Source organism: Pyxicephalus adspersus, chromosome Z, assembly GCF_032062135.1.
Source record: "Pyxicephalus adspersus chromosome Z, UCB_Pads_2.0, whole genome shotgun sequence".
Classification (NCBI taxonomy): domain Eukaryota; kingdom Metazoa; phylum Chordata; class Amphibia; order Anura; family Pyxicephalidae; genus Pyxicephalus; species Pyxicephalus adspersus.
In genome coordinates this window covers 48,680,589-48,695,412 of record NC_092871.1, presented here as the reverse complement: position 1 = coordinate 48,695,412, position 14,824 = coordinate 48,680,589, and the positions used below count along the sequence as shown (strand labels likewise).

The following is a 14,824-nucleotide window of genomic DNA, read 5'->3' as shown; positions in this document are numbered from 1 at the left end:
ATGTAGTTTCATCCTCCTGTCCTTGAAGAACAGAGGAAGACCATCTAAACATCCTTCCACTTCAGATGCTCAGAAGTGGCTTGTGCAGCACGATTGTTTGAGCAACTGTGGACGTTCTGTGCACCTGTATGAAGTCTGGTTGTTATCCTCTGACCTTTCTCATTTATGTGTTTAAGCCACAAAATTGCTGTGATTATTCTTGTGTGTCACAACATTCTCTACAACCTGTGAAAACGGTAGTGTCTTTATGGCACATGACAACTTATCAGGTGATTCTCGTGTGGTAGCAATGCTTTCACAGGACATAAAAAGACTTTATGTATGTGTAACAGATAGTAAAGACTTTACCAGATAGTGACAACACTATTTTTTTTCCCACTATGAGCTTAAAAATGACCACAGACTTCCATTGCCTAATTTGTTATTTTTTTTCCTTTAAAATTAAAAAACAACTCTATTTGTAAGGTTGTTGCTCTGGAATTCCATATGAATATGCAGGACAGGTATTCTCAACCTGAAAAATTGAGTGGCAACAACTTGCAGCCCCGTTTAGCATGTGAAAGGGGCAGAAAAACACTTTTGAGACGATAATATATTGAAAAAAAACAACGGTAAGGTAAATGATGGTCAGATTTTAACTTTAGAACCATTGTGGTATTGCCTAAATAGGATTACGTCTTTTTCTTTCATTTGTTCACACCAAGTAGTCAAAACAATAAGATGATAGAAGCTGTGTGTCTGACAGACAGATTTTATCATGTAGTCTTTAGGTTGCTTAGAATCTGCATTTCTGGCTGTTATGTGGGCATACATATGATACATTGGTTCCATTGTTCCATTTGACCTGGAGCAGAGACAATTGCTGATTTTCTTTCTCTAAACAATGTGTATATTGTAATGTCTCCTCTCTAAGTTACCACAAGTTGGAGCCTTGTGTGATTTATGGGATGTGCACTAGAAATAAATTCGGAAATGATTAGCAGAAACAAGGTTTAAATAACATCTGAACTAGGATTAAGACACCAAAACAAATATCACTATTATAGTGAACTTTAGACAAAAATACCTCAACGAGTCTCAGTAGGACCCTTTCTACCAGCCTTGACTAACTGTTTTTGAATAGAGGAATAGCATTGCTCCTAATTATCTTTCTTTTTAAATGTAAATTCCTCTATTCCTTTATATTGCTCAAAGGCACCACAGTGGATTGAAAATTGTACATGCAACATTTTTGGCAGTGCCAAATCAGATCACATGACTAAGGCTACGTACACACTTCAGATGATTCTCGTTCAATCGGCTCAGGGATGATATCCAACGAGAATCTGTTGTGTGTACAGTGCTGGCCACCCTGGTGGATCGATGAACGAGGAACAATTGTAATGAAAGTGAAGAATAGGAAGAGCAGAAGGGTGCTGCTCCATCATTCTCCTCCCTCCCCTCCTCATAGAGCAGAATGGTGCTGTATGTACAGCAATCTTTCATGGATCGTGCAGTCATAAATATGGTAAAGTATGTTTGAACCCAATCAGAAGTCATCTTGCAGAGTCTCTTCCATTACATCTACTTAGTATTAAGTGGAGGTGATGAAGATGGTTCATACAGTCAGAGGGAAATGATGTAGAACTCACTATGAAAGATGTCTTTACTTATTTGCCAGAAAGAGAATAGACATGTTCTAACCAAATATCCCAAATTTTTTCAAATTTCTTCAGAGAACCCCTGTAATCAAAAACTAACTCTTGTATAGTAAGAAAGCATTACCTAATGCTATAAAGGAGCAAATAATAGAAGATTAGAGTGTTGTGGAGACATAGTAGTTAAGGTGTAAAGGTACCCAAAACATCCAGACTACATGGTATAACACAGCCCATGAGGTCATGAAGAATTTAGAGTTATGCTATTGAACTGGTTAACCATAGGGCAGTGGCAAAGAGGACATGGGGACCTGCATATGTTGGGACATGAAACATTGGATAAAAAATCTTCCTCCAGTCTATAGGGATAAAATTGTTAGTATGGATACCCATTTACATATATCTCTCCCCAGCATTAAAGCACACTTTACAGGGGACCTCCATATAATCCTCCCAATCATCATCATTAAGGGTTCAATGTTTACCCTGCCACATCATAAGGAAATGATGTACACTAAATTTAGATTTGGGCAGTAAATAACCATTAACTACCAGTAACTATATTTTAAAAATTGTATTAGTGGATAACCTACAGTAACTAGGTGTAATTCTGTGAATTATGCCCTAAAGGCGTGACAAAAGCTGGATATATCCATAGAAAGTACAGTGAGGCAGAATAAAGGAGCCACCCAGTTGCACAGAAGAAGCAAGGTATCCTCATGTAACTGTTGGCTAAGAAACCACGGACCAGCAGATTTCCAGGAGGAAGTCTGGTTATCTCATAAAGGGGCAAATTAATCTCATATAAAGGTATAGAATATCATAGCCTGTCTATGTAAGGAAAGTATTGAGGAAACTTTCATCTACCAGTGGTACCTTGAGAAGTTCATGAAGGAGCAGTTTAGGAGCTTGAGGTGTGTCAAGGTTCGTGTTTGATGTGTTCTAGTAAATAGGGAAAATCGGGACAGTTGGGAAACAATGTATTATTTATAAAAACATTGGAGGGCCAGACTTCCAAGAGAAAGAGGGTTAGTAAGATTTTTAAAGTAGGGCTTGGCTTTGCTGGGCATTTACCTTTCAGCAATTGATATAATGGGTAAAAGCTAACACCTGAAGGTTTGGAGTAATAGTATTGCTAAGGTATTTGAAGGAATTAGTGTAGACAAGGCAGTAAAGTAGAAGTCAGAATCCATAACCAAATTGGAAGGGAAAATGGGCAATTTTATCCACTTGCTAGCTAAGCCTGGGTAAATGCCAGTGTATCCAAGACTACCCACAAGAATGTGTATGGGTTTGGCGGGTAGAAGGCCATATCATCTGCATAAAAAATGACCTCCTCCTCAACATTAGCCATACAATGTCTGACAATTTGTGGGTGACAACGCAGTCTAACAGCCAGCAACTCAGGAGCTTTACCACGCAAGAAGCAGTACAAGGGGCAACCCTGTCAATTATCTCAATGTGCGGTTAACAAGTCAAAAATTCAGCCATTTGTACACACACAAATAGTAGGATTATGGTACAGAAGTGTGACCCATTGCATAGGAGTGGGGAAATCTACATAAAACAGGTATGAAATCAGGCCATACTTGTGGAATGAAATAAACATGCCCAAGCAAATAGCTAAAAGCCAATATTTTAATGTCAGTGGTCAGCAGCAAAATTGGCCCGTAGGTATCACTACAAATCCTTATCATGTTTAGGAATCCCTACCCATGTCAGTTGTAAGTTATTTTCAATGTTTTTATATATATATCTCCAGTACAAATCTTTTTTAGGAATTAGAACTATCATTGTTTATTGTGCCAAAGACAGCAATTAAAAATTATTTAATTAGTTCATTGTCACTCAAACAGGAAGTGGGGGGAAATCTCCCCAACATTGCTTTGCAACCAGTTATGGAAAATTTATATATATCTTTTAGATGTCTAAAAATAAGCAAATTGCAGGGGGAAACCATAACAAAAGTGATATTTGAATGGTACATCTACTCAATCTCTATTTCTTCGGATCTGCACATCTGATCTAAACACAGAACAGGTAAAGGGATAAAGGGATTGTAGGTCTGGAGCAGGATCCTCTGTAACCTCCAGTGAGCAATATATGGCTGCAGTCGTGCTTTATTCCAGCAGTGATGACTGATGTCGATACACAATTTCACTTTGTATGTGTTACCTCTCCAAGTCTGAGCATTGAGAGAGTCAAAATTTTACCCCACCCATCAGAATGTATTGTCAGATCTTTTAAATGTGGTAATAATTTCTTGAATCTTGAATAATTACAGAATTGTAATCCTATTAACTGCTTGTTAACCACACAAAATTGACCCTCAAAACTTTGGAAAACATTTCTCAAATCATTTTAAATTTTCCATAGTCAACAATAAATTCATTTCTGAATCAGAAAAACAAAATAAAAACAAAAATAAGGGGTTGACTGATACAGGTTTATTTTTTTTATTAGCTGTAGAGCTCTGAGCTAGTTTCACATTTACCAGGCCAACCTAATTGCTTTTGCTACAAAAAACCTTGCAAAGCTGAAGCTCAAATTACAGTAACTCAACCCTACTCTCCCTGCCTGGTCTGTTACCGTAGGGCCACGTGGAGATTTGATTATCCAGTATTTATATAGCACGGACATACTATACAGCGCTTTAAAATGTCCATAGTCATATCACTAACTGTCCCTCAAAGGGGCTCACTATCTAATGTCCCTACCATAGTCATATGTCCTAACTATGTTTTTGAAGTTTTAGAGGAAATCTGAGTACCCAGAAGAAACCCATGCAAATACAGGAAGAACCTGCAAACTCCATGCAGATAGTTCCCTGTTCGAAATTCAAACCTGGGACCCAGCACTGCAAAGGGCAGAGTGCTACCTCTGAGCCATTGTGCTTCCCATGATTCAGAAACTAATCCAAAGGAAAATGCTTCTGCTGCGTTTTTTCTTTAGGAAAATCAGAATGGTCAGTGGAACCACTGCCAATGGTGTGTCCTGCAAAAATGTAATTTTATATTCACCTCACTAAAAACAAGTAAATATGAATAAAAAACATGTACCGTATTTTTTGCCATATAAGACACACTTTTTCTTCCCCAAAACTGGGGGGGGAAAGTTAGTGCGTCCTATACGACAAAGGTGTGATAAAATAATTAAAATAATATACTCACCCGATACACGATCCTGCGTGTGTCTCTGGCTGCAGCAGCGTCTGTCTCCTCTTCTCTCTGGCAGCGCATGTCTTCTCCTGTCTGTAAAGCAGAGCGAAAAAAGCAGGCACAGCGCCACCTGCTGTTCCCTGTCCTAACTGCCGTACAGTGGAAAAAAAGCACAGAGTGATCAGAAGGGGAATTTGAATGACACAGAGTGATCAGAAGGGGAATTTGAATGGCACAGAGTGATCAGAAGGGGAATTTGAAAGGCACAGAGTGATCAGAAAGGGAATTTGAATGGCACATGAGTGATCAGGAGGGGAATACCGGTATGAATGGCACATGAGTGATCAGAAGGGGAATAATCTTTCAGAAACTTTTTTTCTAGATTTTCCTTCTTTACAATTGGGTGCGTCTTATATTCCGGAGCGTCTTATATGGCGAAAAATACGGTAATTCCTGCATGTAGCATTGAACACATGAAAATATACAAAACGCATGTAAAAAGATTTGTTAATCTAAATTTTACTACACCAGATAATGAATAGTGTATGGATTTGTTAAATGTTTTTCCTATAATATTGTATAACTTGGATGTAGATATTTGCATTATGTCATTTGTTTTGATGTTGGTAATTAGAAATGTTTCATTGTTGATGGGTACCTGTGCTGACCATGTAATACATACTATAAAAAACAGAGCTGTATTATGAACAGCCAAAGCTGTTTTATTCATTTGGTTTACTCAAAGTAGCTGACATTTTTTAAACTGCACCTGCTATTTGTATCTGTCTGCTGCTCCGTCTTTCACTGTTCAGTAGTAGTGTTTGTTTTACATGCAGATGCCAGAAGCTAACATCTTGGGGAAGAAAACACTGTGTAATACCTATTCTGCAGAGAATCTTGTTTTTCTCAGCAGCCATAGGCATGTTTGTACCTGGCCTTGATCTAAGTCATATATGATTCAGTAATTTTCTAGTATGTTGCTAAATATGTTATCTTGTCGAGCACCTCTGCACAGGCTCAGGATGGCACATCTGCATCTTGTTGACATACATTCCAACATCTAATTTGGCCAGCACCAAAAGAGACCTACAAATCAAGAACATTTCTGTGGCTAAAAAGAAGTTAGATATTAGACAGATTGCCTGTATGATGTGTCAAACTCTTCTGTGTTGCTTACAGAGGCAAACAAGGTAAACATAACTTTCTTGGTGATGTTATGACAACAATGCACGGCCATAACCCAGACTGTCAACGAATAGAGGTGCTGGGAATGTGCCGATAAAACGCTCAGCGCCCTGGAATTTTTCCCTGACCTGGCTTTCAGAACAGAAGAAAATTCACAACCTCACATTGCAGTATAAAACTAACTATAAAACTATGTTAAACGAAAAAAAAAAGATGACAAACTTTTCTTATTTTACTAAAACAATAAAAAATGTCAGCCACTGGCTGGGGATGTGTACATGGAGACTCTGAGGCCAATAAATAATTTTATTTCCCTGGTCTGGATTTTCCTAGAAGGTCTATTCATTTTTGGCCAGGCAGTGGTGATCTTTGGGTCACTCAAACCAACCATACAACTTGGTCTGTGTCTTAGAGAATATTCACAGGTAGGATCTGGATTGCATGTAGTATAAAAGCAGCAAAGTACCCAATTGTGTATGGCTGCTCAAATACATCAAAAGGGTGAGTATTTGCTGCCACTGACTCCTAAATGTGTGTAACATTCATTGCACATGGGCAGATGGGTTTGCTTACCATGTGTCCTGGACGAGGCCCAGGCTGTAACAGACATGGTTGTCCAGAACAATGTCTATGGGCATTTGTAAAATTTAATAATAACCCATGCTGTGTGGGAGATGCAGTTGTAATGGAGCTGTGTGCCCTTGCCAATGTATCCATCCTGTGACTGCATCTCCCACCCTGGCCATTCAGCAATTATTCTGATATTTCTGAACCTTCACAGTTGGCAGGGCTCTTTATGGTATGTGGACCAAGAAAACATCTAAAATTACCCTAACTCTTTGTGCATAGTCTGCATGTGTATGCACTGTTAAAGCTGACCTATCCATGCAGGGAAAATCAATAGGCTCGCTTAAAGTAGATTCACAGCTTATTTTTTTTTTATTTGAAAATAATCATCTAGCAGATTTTAAATAAAAATGCAGCTCTCACTACAATTGTCATTCACATTTTGTCTAACACTGTCCTGCACAGAATCCTGCTTCTTTTTCATGGTCATTTTCAAAGTTAAATTATTGCCTACCTCATTTAGTCCACATCCTGTGAGGCCAAATATGGACATTCCCTGCGACATCAAACACCCCTCTCTTCGTTTGGAACTATTTTCAGCAATCAAGAACATGAAAAATGCAAAGTACTCTCAAGTATGGGGAGCAAGAGACTTGCCCTTCCTCCTTAAATGTGACTCTAATGGTTGATAGAGATTGGCTTTTTAGTTACCCAGCACTGTCACATGAATGTAAAGACAAAGTCATCATCCCTATTTTAGTTTGTCTTGCAGCCTAAAAGTCATTCTTCCCATTGCTCCCTGAGGCTGAGGGTGAAAATTGCAGTGAAAATTCACGAGAATTTGCTAGAGAAAATATTTAAAATAGTTAATAAGAGCTAAATAAAAAGGTATCCAACAAACTATTTTGTTTTTCTGTTCTACCAAAATGCTGATGACTTTGTTTCTGAAGCTTAAAAAATGAAATTGGATGGATGATGACTTTGAATAAGTCTGCTGTTTTTCTCTAGCTTTTGTAAATCACCCCTTTTTTCCATTATTGACAAGTGTAGTAATAATAGCTTTTCTTATATTTAGCTTGGCACAACCAGTTCTCTATAAAAGTATAATCCAATTATTAGGGCCTGGGAATAGTGTCCCAGAGAACTGGTATAGGAATCCATGATTCTCTTGTGATGACCCAATGTGACCAGTTGTAGAAAGAAGAAAAGTATCTAAACTTAAAATTCCTCTATAAAACAATTGCCTGTGCAAAGACTATACTGTTATCTGTACCTTCACTTTTTATGTACAAGTCTCAGTTAGCAGGCTTGAAGTACACCCTCACTGGCAGACTGCTATCAGAGAGACTGTTAGTTGGAAGTATTAGGACTTTTGTCAATGGGCTTTAGGCTTGTGTCAGTGGCAGAAGTTTGAAGTCAGTTTGAGCTCATTCAAAAAGCACTGCCCGCCTATATTTGACCACAGCTGACCTTCCCTGTCCTGTATTTCACCTACTTCAGACATTTTTTGCATTCTTATAGACTTGTATGGGAATGCAAAACAAATTTAAAGTGAAAGAAAAAAATTAGAGAGAGGATCTTAGGCTGGGTCTACATGGACGTTTTGTAAAAAGGCATGTAAACGTTCCTACTGGGTTTATAAGCGTTTTTATGCACTTATTTTAACGTTTTAAACTTTTTTTTAAATGCTGGGAAAAGCTGAAAAACGTCTATGCCGCGTTTTTTTTAAACGTTGCAAGCAACGTTTAAAATAAAGCTCAAAAACGTGCCTGAAGGAAACGTCCTGGTGTAGATTAGCCCATTGGAATGCATGGGGACTTCAAACATGGGCTTTAAAAGCCTCAGGTTAAACGCTGGGGAAACAATCCATGTAGACTAAGCCTAAGCCTTAGAGAGTTTGTGGACCTGCAAGCAAAATAGACTGCTTATAGGTCATACCATGACTGCTTCTCGTATATATAGAAATATATATATCTCCTATATAGGGAAATATAAAGGCTAAGATGGTGGATCTCCTTCTCAAAATATTATATATTGGCTGTCTGATTTAATATTCTAAAAATTAACTAGTGTAGAACAAGTACACAAAGTCATTGTGTGATCCTGATCTGCATAATAGTTTAGGTGGTTGATTAGGAAAGTTAATAAACTAGCATTTTCAGGAACCTACATAATCTTGGAGTATAAAATTCTTTTAAAGCTGGGCAAGGATGGCAAGGATGGGTAAGTATACAGGTGTGGCCTGCCCATGACATTTTTATGTGTCCATCTGTAGCTTTGTGTTCTCTGATTAGATGAATGGAGTTGGGAAGTATGAAGGGAGTATGTGGAGAAATGTTATGCTCCCATCATACCTATTCTGTGGAGCATAAAAATGAATACAAGAAAGGATTTAATGGACCATGGGAATGCCCCAGAACTCAATTTATTCCCCAAAGTAAACTTCAGACAGACATATCCTTAAGATGTGCCCTTACTGCAGTGTCATGTTTTCACATGAGCCTACACCCTAAAATCCTCATGTTCTCATGTCTCTGTGACTTGGAGTGTCTCAGCCTGCAGTGAACAGCAGTCTATGCAGTCATTGAAAAGTAACGGCAACTGAATTACAGCACAGGGCTGGAGTCCAGCTCATTTCACTTTTTTTTTTCTTCTCTCCTCCTTCCCAGTCTGCGTTCATTGCATCAAGCTCGGCTGGGCTCCCGCTGTACTCATGTGTGTTAATGCTGACTCACAGACCAACTTACACAAGACAGAGAAAACAGGCACACACTGACACACACACTGACACACACAGACGCTTCCTCCATACTAGGTAATGAGGCGAGCAAAGGCACCGTGCTGATGTCTCATGTAAGGTCTTCTCTGGATTTTCCATTTTTTTGTTATAGGGAGGGGGGTCCATGTACAGTAATGGGGGATGTTTTAACCCCCTGCTGTCATTCTGCATTAACTGAGATCAATGCCATACATGATCACTTTGCTTTTTCATTGCAGTTTGTGTAGTGCAGAGATTGCTGCCGTATAATCAAGCAGTGTCTGTTTCGATGCAGAATTAACCCTGTTCTACCCAGGCTAGACAGTTAACCCTTTTGCTGGGACCCTCGCTGTCTGTGCGCAGAATAGCGCCCAGGGTGGATTGCTGTCTTGCTGCCTGTATGAGAAAGTATTGACATATATTAACCCTAAGGTTGGCAGGGGTGATACCTGCAGTTAGGGAGTGACGATTAGGGATTCTGCATCTTCAATGCAATATTGAGACTGCCTGTGTGCAGCTGTGTTTGGTGTGTCAGGTGCAGCCCCTGTTGTGTGAGTCTTGTTGCCTCCTGTGAAGGGGGGTAGGTGGCCGTGCCAGGTCAGGCTTTTGTGGAGTTGTGAGGTCAATGCAGAAGCATACTGCGTCTCTGCAGAAATCAGCAATGCTCAGCTGTGGATCATAGCTTTTTATCTGCCACTATGATTGGCAGCTCTGCCTATCAAGCTGTGCTGCAGCAGCTGAAAGTTTGTTTGTTTTTTTTACACCCCAGACCTTTCTGTGTGTATAAAACGGATGAGTTTCTTGGCTGATTAAATCTCTCCCAGACAAGCAACTTTGCAAGACGGAGCTGTTCTTGCTGATCCTGGCACATTTTTAGAGTATGGTGAAAACAGCACCCCTTCTATGATGAGGCTGGTGGTGAGAAGACGAGGGAAGTTGTTAAGATAAAAAGAAGCGGCCCTGACGCTGTCTGTACTGAAAACTCGTCCTTTGCCTTCATACAGCGTTCAGGGTTAGATAACATGCTGCAGTTTGGACACTACTAGTAACAATAGTAGCCTATTTAATAGGATAGCACTAATGATGTGCTATGCATACTAGTCTATAGCACCAAATATGATTAAAGTAAGAGACAGTCCACCTGACAACTAAACGTTTCACTTATGAGAAGGTTGGTACCTTAAATGATTGGCTGACTTTGAATGTGACTATGGAATTACTGTATATTTTTGGCCATTAGTCTTGACTGTAAGCCTATATGTAAAAATGTTCATGTGAAATCATTAATGTAAAACAAAAATGTTTTAAAAAACTTTCTCTATGAATAGAGTAATGTGTACTAGGGCAGCCAAATATAAAATTACAAGTTCCTATTCATCCTTGGTTCCTTTTCATCCTCCCCTCTTATCTCGTGGCAATTCAAATGGCAGGACAGGACCTGGATGACTGAAAACAATGAATTCTTTGCAGTGTCTGATGTAGCACACCTACAATGCTGCTGATGACCAGAGACTGTGTGATCTAGATAGACTGCTTAAGCGTTAGGTGACATTGTGAACTCAATTGTACTTTTTATTTCTGGCTAAATAATGTGGTTTTGATATCCTGTAATATTTCATATTGATTCGTGGGGATGTGCAAGGAGTCATTTCCCTCCTGCCATTATTGCATGTTCTCAACGACATCTGCCCCAGCTAAACTTTATCATTGTCCTTTCACAAAATCTTGTTGAGTGTGTGGATCTATTCATCATTAAAAGACTGTCAAGGAACAGCACCTCTTCCCCACTCAGTCCACTCTATTAAAGTTTTTAACAGTGCTGCAAATCCAAACTTACAAGCCTCATAAATTGAATCATTAGCCAAGGGTTGATGCTTTTAAATATTGTGGTTTATCTTACCTTTGGTCTTATCTCCTGGAGCTTTGTGTTTCCCCACTCATTATTGGAGTTATGATGATATGGTACAGTGCCTTAGATAAGTGATTGTTAAGAATTAAGATTTGAGGGAATCTGAATTTTAGTCATTCCATTTACCATTTGCATGTAATAGGATGTCACTCAGCTGTGACATACCTTTGATGCAGAAATCGCTGTCCTGGTGTCACAGTGGATGATCAGATAACCAAATGTCCAAACATTTGTGCAGGAAAGGAAGATATAGGCTTACCTAAACTTTCTTAGCATAGAGGCACATGCCTTGGCATTTTGGTCACGTAAGCTGGACCCTGGAGTAGCACTTTCTGCAGCAAAGGTATTTCATGAATGTTTTACCTTTTTATTAATTTAGGACAAACCCCATGTAAGCCGATAAATACAAATGTTTAATACATATATGGGAAGTGTTTAACCAGCCAGAGGATTTACAAATTCTGTGAACAAGGAAACCCAATTGCACAACAAAGCCAGATCTTCCACCTCTGATGCAGCTTATAGCAGGACATGCAATCACTGCATGCTTTCAGTCTGTTTATTGTCAGGACATTGTGTTTGGTTCCTAAAGCTTCCTTTCCTCTCAGTGTTTTTTTTTTTTGCTGATGCGCATGACATTACTATTGAGAACGTTTTAGGTACAGATTAGCATTCATAAATAAAACACCTAATATATATATATATATATATATATAATTTATCTTGCATTTTTAGGAGATCTGGGCTGTGCAAGAAATCCTATTTGGTTTGTAGTTCCACTACAAATGATAATTGTTATGTAATTATTTAATATTCAAACATGGTCGTTTGTTCTACGGGATAAAATCAGATTCCTCTATTCACTTTGGATTATATAATTTTACGGGACCAGTCCTGCATTACCCTATGATAATGTGTGTGTCTTTTGTGATTTCTCAGAATTCTAACATATATTAATTGTAATTAGTAATGATGTTTCAACAATGCGAACGCAGGTTGCATCCATTGGTGACTCTAAAACGTCTATAAATGCTCAAAAACTTGCAAACACTGCGCCCACTGCATCTGTATGTGCTTTTCTATTTGCAAACAAAGATCATATAAAGCAGTCCTAAAAGAGTGTTACTCCTGTAAACTGGGAAATGATTGGCTGTTGTTACTAGCATAAGTTTTTGTTTCATCAGGCCTCAAGGGTTATTCCTCCCCCTCTTCTTCTATTGCCCTCTGCTGTCAGTATTGGAAAACTGCACAGGATATTCATTTAAAAAGTTCAATAAATGTAAGGCTTCTTTCCGAAAGAGAATGAAACTGGCCAAAGCAATGCACTTCCTGGAATCTCTCTGAACTCCAGCCTTACCCTCAGTCTTGCACAGTTGTACAGACTCCTTTCATGTACTGACAATGTATTCCCCCCTGGTTCGACCCTTTCATTTAAGGGTCACAGAGGTTTAGTATCCCATATGTAACCACAGCTTACAGTTTTCCATAGTTGGGTTAAAAAAGACAGAAGTCCATCAAGTTCAACCACTAGGGAAATATACATATCCCAGATATAACCCCTATAAACAGGGTTTTCAGGAAGCTATGTACAACTTCTTTGCCCGATCTTCCCACCAGCCACCATCTGCCCTCATTGTCTATAGAATCCCAGAGACCAATGATCTAAAATTATTTATTTCCTGAAAACAGGTTTATTTTTTAATTAGCGTGTTGATGAGGGTAGAAAGAAAAAATATTTGTATGATACATGTGAGATTTAAATAGGTATTAAGTTCATTGGGGATTTTTCTCTCTCCCTACAGATCAGCTTTACTTCCCTTGCAGTTGATTGGGTATTTTAGGTGAACTGATGTACTGGCTTACATTTACCATGTCAAGAGAACAAACTTAATTTCTGTAGTAGATCAAGCCCAAATACTGATAAATTGTGGGGGTCTGCTTTTAGTGTAGTCATACAATCATTCTCCATGTTGTATTAAAAAACCATGTACCTCTTAGCTCCACTTTTACAAAGGTAGCATTTATACTCTAGCTTTTCCTCTCTAGGACACTAAGTAACTACATTTCTGTTTACACTTGAGAGTAGATTTGCAAAACATGGTCTATTAATCAGGCCTGAAATGTTTCAGTATCCAAAAGTTACATCTCCGGTGTCCCAACCAAAGATGTAGCTTTATTGTAGTTGCAATGTTAGTACATGTATGTCTGTTTATATGTATGTGGTGGCAACCATATTTGAACATTATATATACAGGAGCTGCTTTTTTCTTAGCTTCTCATCATAACCTAAGTAGTTCATGACCTAATTAAATCCATTCTCCTCTCTTCCACCTTTGTTCATAAGATTCATTATATATTGCATTGATGAGAGCTAACAATCCAGAAACTACTTCATACAAGCTGGATTCAAAGACTTTAGACTTTATGCTTTATTACACCAGGGTTTTCAGAGCAATGTCTGGCTAATACAACCTGACTTTTCAGAGCTTCAATAATATGAAGTATGGGAACTTTTATTTTGTGATTGGCCTGCAGAGCTTACTATCCACATTTATAGCACCATATTTCTCAGTATTCTAAAAGAAAATGCTGATCTGCATGCATTGTTACTTCATCAAATAACCCACCTCTACATTATTATATCAAATTGCCAGCAGATAAAATTAGTACAAATCGAACAATGAAATGTAACCATGTTTGTTGCAGTTTAAACATTGCTTATCTAATTATGTCATCTGCTGTTTGGAAGCCCCTGTTGTCTACAAACTTGGGCAGTTTCTATGTTCTGAATACTCAGCTCTGGTCACAGATGGTCACAGGACCTTAAGGAAACATTTTTTATGTCCACACCTGCTATTATTATATTATGGGGATTTTTTCTGTACATTTTTGTGAACTGCCCATCATATTTTTATTTGATTGCTGTATTTGTGCTGCTTCCAAGATAAAATCAATTTTTAACACTATATTTTGTTTTAACACATTTTGAATATACTGATATATACATTTGTTTCTCTGAAGTTGAACTGGTTTGTTACATGTCTGTGTTAAATGTCCTAGCCACACAAGTGACCATTCTTTGCTTCCCTTGTGCTTAGCAAACTGTCAAGCTGGTGGGCATTTTGTACTTTATCAGGATAATCTTTACCTTGTAAAGTGTTCCTTTGTGTAAATTCCAGATGACGGAGGATTATGGATTAGGCAGTGGTTGAGAATATAGCCTTGACGTTTGTTTAACTGCACTGCTTACCAACTGCCATCACAGAGTGACAGTGTTATGTTCTATTCTTAATGTGGGTGCTGGGTTGGAACAGCCTTTTGACAAAGTTAGAGGGAGATTCCCCAAGCCTTCTTTTGCAGTCTGTCAGTGAATAGGTGTAAGAGTGAGCTAGATTCCAAATGTTCTACTTTTGGAGCCAAACTCCTTTCTTTTTTTTTCTTTTAGAAATGCCATCCCTTTTAGGTCTGAGCTGTGATCTATGTGCACTATTGTGGCTATTTTATGAGGTACAGTTATTCAAAAACAGCAAATCATGTTGAGGCAACTGGATATATAAAGCATGCAGAATAGTTATGAGTTAACAATATAGAGACTATAGGATTGAGGAGA

The 14,824-nt window shown here is 38.5% G+C and overlaps 1 protein-coding gene across 4 annotated transcripts in view; it reads left to right on the top strand.

Annotated features, from left to right (window-relative positions):
* NACC2 (NACC family member 2) overlaps nt 1-14,824 on the top strand; it is a 103,644-nt gene that overhangs the window by 53,003 nt on the left and 35,817 nt on the right. Inside the window, exon 1 of one of the 4 annotated variants that reach the window (XM_072431892.1) lies at nt 9,314-9,400. The exons of 2 other annotated variants lie outside the window; for them this stretch is intronic. The gene's annotated coding sequence lies outside the window, so the exon portion shown is untranslated. Of the gene's footprint in view, nt 1-9,313; nt 9,401-14,824 lie in introns of those variants that run through there. One more of the 4 variants, XM_072431895.1, reaches the window with a different exon arrangement.